The sequence below is a fragment of the Tupaia chinensis genome, unplaced genomic scaffold, assembly GCF_000334495.1.
Source record: "Tupaia chinensis unplaced genomic scaffold, TupChi_1.0 Scaffold000314_1, whole genome shotgun sequence".
In the NCBI taxonomy this organism is placed as follows: Eukaryota; Metazoa; Chordata; class Mammalia; order Scandentia; family Tupaiidae; genus Tupaia; species Tupaia belangeri.
In genome coordinates, this window is record NW_006159807.1 from 3035115 (window position 1) to 3038785 (window position 3671).

Sequence of the window (3671 nt, forward strand, 5' to 3'; positions counted from 1 at the left end):
TGTTCATCGTTTTTTTGAGTGGTTTTTTTTTTTTTTTTTTTTTTTGCTGTGGCTCATCAGCTTTCGAGGCATATCTTCAGTAGGGTAATATCTAGGCATTTTGCAAAGTTTAACCACCTGGGTAAACTTTCTTGTCTCCACCAACTGGTTTTGTGACAGTGGCAAGAACTTTCTCCTTTTTCTTTCTTTCTTTTTTTTTTAGTATATGTGCTGCCGAAGCGAGCACTCCTTTTTCTTTTTAATCCTGGATTTAGTGGCTAAGTATTTCCTCTTGTACCTGGCGTTCCTGGAATACATGGCAAATCAAGAGTATCTACCAATGCCCTGGACTAGGTCCGGGTTTCAGCCGCAATGGGGCTTCTCCTTTTTGGGCTTTTTAGCCCTGGGGTTACCCTTTTTAACCTTGACACTGGCATCAGCCTTCTTGGCTTTAGATTTCTTCTCCTTAGTATCCTGCTTCACAGCTTTTTCACCTGCCATCTTGTATAGTGGGAAAGAACAAAATTTTTTTTTAATCCGTTATTCACATTAATAGACCGTTTCAGTCTTCATAATATTCTGTCTGACAGAGACACTTTCCAAGCACCCTGCCTCCTCCCTATCCTCTGCATTTTTTTCCTTCAAAAGAAAACTCATAAAAATTTCAAAAACAAAATTAAAAGTAAATATCATACAATTCACTCTTCCAAAGTTTACAGTTTAGTGGATTTTAGCATATTCATAAAATTTAGAAACTGTCACTGTCATGGAATTCCAGAGTATTTTTATCATCCCCAGGAAAAACCCTTTACCTATTCAGTACTCCACTGTCTCTCAGATTAGCAACCACTAACCTACGTTTTATATCTATGGATATGCCTATTCTGGGCATTTCGTGTAACTGGACCCATATAGTATGTAGCCTTTTGTGTCTAGCTTTTTTCATTTACATATTTTCAAGGTTCATGAATGGTTTAGCATGAAGCAGTCCTTCTTTCCTTCTGGCAGTTGAATAATACTCTACTGTATGACTATACCACTTTTTTTTTAAAAGAATTATTTAACTTTATTTATTTTATTTATTTATTTTAATTTGGTCAGAGAGAGGCAGACAGACAGACAGACAGAGAGAGAGAGGGAAAGTGAGAAAGCAAGCTACCAGGTCCAGGACTTGAACCATGGTCAGCCATGTGGGAGTGTCCAGCATCTTAACCACCATGCCACCTGCTGGTCCTTGACTATACCACATTTTAAAAATCCATTCATCTGTTGATGGATACTTGGGTTCTTTCCTCTTTTTTTTCCCCTTAAGTCTATAATTCGTGTGTCTTTCAAGAGCAAGCAAGAGAGACAAAAGGAAATTCAAACAGCTTACTTGAAAAAAATATGATCAACCTAATTAAAAGATGGGCAAATGAGCTAAACAGACAACTCTTTAAGGAAGACATATGAACAGCCAAAAAGCATATGAAAAAATGCTCAATATCACTTATCATAAGGGAGATGCAAATCAAAACCACAATGAGATATCACGTAACTCCAGTCAGAATGGCTAAAATTTAAAAAATTAAAAATGATTGGGCTGACAGGTAGCATGGTAGTTAAAGTGCTGGACTCCTACATGGGTGACTGTGGTTTCATCCCAGACCTGGTATCTGGCTTTCTCACTTTCCCTCTCTCTCTCTGTCTCTTTCTGGTCAAATTAAATAATAATGATCATAAATAAATAAAATAATTCTAAAAAAACCCCCAAAAAACCAAGAAGTGCTGGGACCAGCAGGTGGTGCGTTGGTTAAGGTGCTGGATTCCCATATGGCTGACCATGGTTTGAATCCCGGAACTGGTGGCTTGCTTTCTTGCTTTCCTTCTCTCTCTTTCTCTGTCTCTCTCTAGTGAGCACATGTGTCCTATAGCAAATTAAAAAATAATAATAATGGGGAACCAGCAGTTAGAGTAATGGCTATGTCGCTGGACTCCCACGTAGTCAACTGTGGTTCGCGTCCCGGACCCGGTGGCTTTAAACTCACGCCGGGCGTGTGTGTGTGTGTGTGTGTGTGTGTGTGTGTGTGTGTGTGTGTTTGCCCAAGATCCCGAGAGGAGAATGGAGGAGAAGGGATTGCGGCGGGACCAACCCCCCTGGGGGGTGATTTCTCGCTTTCTGTCTCTATGTCTCTCTCTGTCTGGCTGGCGAGCGCACCTCCCAAAAAAAAAAATGAATAAAATGAAATAAATGATTTTTTTAAATGGTAAGTGCTGGTGAAACTGGCGAAAAGGGAACTCTCCTATATTGTTGGTGGGAATATAAATTAGCACAGCCACTGTGGAGAACAATATGGAACAATATAGTCTTCCTCAAAGATCTATAAATAGATCTACCATATGATCTAGCAATTCCACTCCTGGGTAGATACCTAAAGGATAGGAATATATTTAGTCAGAAAAGTACTTGCACATCCATGTTTATTGCAGCATTATTCACAATTGCTAAGAAATGGAATCAACCCAAATGTCCATGAACAGATGATGGATTGAAAAATTATGGCACATATACCCTATGGAATACTACTCAGCCATGGGGATGACCATACTGCAATCCTTTCTCCTCCATTCTCCTCTTGGGATTTTGGGCATGCATGCACAGGTACCTGGCATGAGTTTTAAACTACCAGGTCTGGGACTCAAACCATGGTTGACTAAGTGGGAGTTCAGTGACATAACCATTATGCCATCTGCTGGTCCCCAGAACATCATCTTTTACCAATGTGCCATTGTCCAGCCCCTGTTTCCTCTTTTTGGCTATTATAGATAATGTCATACCAACAGTCAAGTGTAAGTTTTTGTGTGATAATATGTTTTCACTTTTTAAGGTATATGTCTAGCAGAATTGCTGGGTCATTTGCTAACTCTATGTTTATTTGAGAAACTTCTAGTCTGTTTTTCAAAGCACCTGTAGTATTTTATATTCCCAATATCAATGCATGCTTGTCCTAATTTCTCCACATCCTTGTTAACACTTGTTACATTATTTTTAAGAAATTTTCTATAGGGCATATGTGCTCATCAGAGAGAGAGGGAGGGAATGAGGGAGAGAGAGAGGTTGGGAGAGAGAGAAAATGCAAAAGCATTCTCTCAGGTGGAATGGCCACAATCCTTTCTCTTCTCTCCTCTCAGCACTTTAGGCATACACGCACATGCACCCAGCATGTTGCTTAAGCTGCTAGGTCCAGGACTTGAACCATGCAGTCGGCTATGTGGGATCCAGCTGCCCCAACCATCATACCACCAGCTGGCTGTCCATTTTTTAAAAATTGTTTATATTATTTATTATTATTATTATTCAATTTGACTAGAGAGAGGGAGAGAGTGAGACGGAGAGTGAATAAGCAAGCTGCCAGGTCCGGGACTTGAATTATGGTTGGCTATATGGGAGTCCAGCACCCCAACCACCATGCCAGCTGATGGCCCTGGCCACATTTTTTTAAAAATAATTTTATTCACTATGGAATCAGCAGGTGGTGTAATGGTGATGTCTTTGGACTCCTGGACCTGGTGGCTTAAAACTCATGCTGGGCGGGTGTGTGTGCATGCCCAAAATCCTAAGAGGAGAACATAGAAGAAGGGATTGTGGCATGGCCATCCTCTCTGGAGGGTGATTTCTCTCTTTCTGTCCCCCCCGTTTCTGTCTTTCTGGA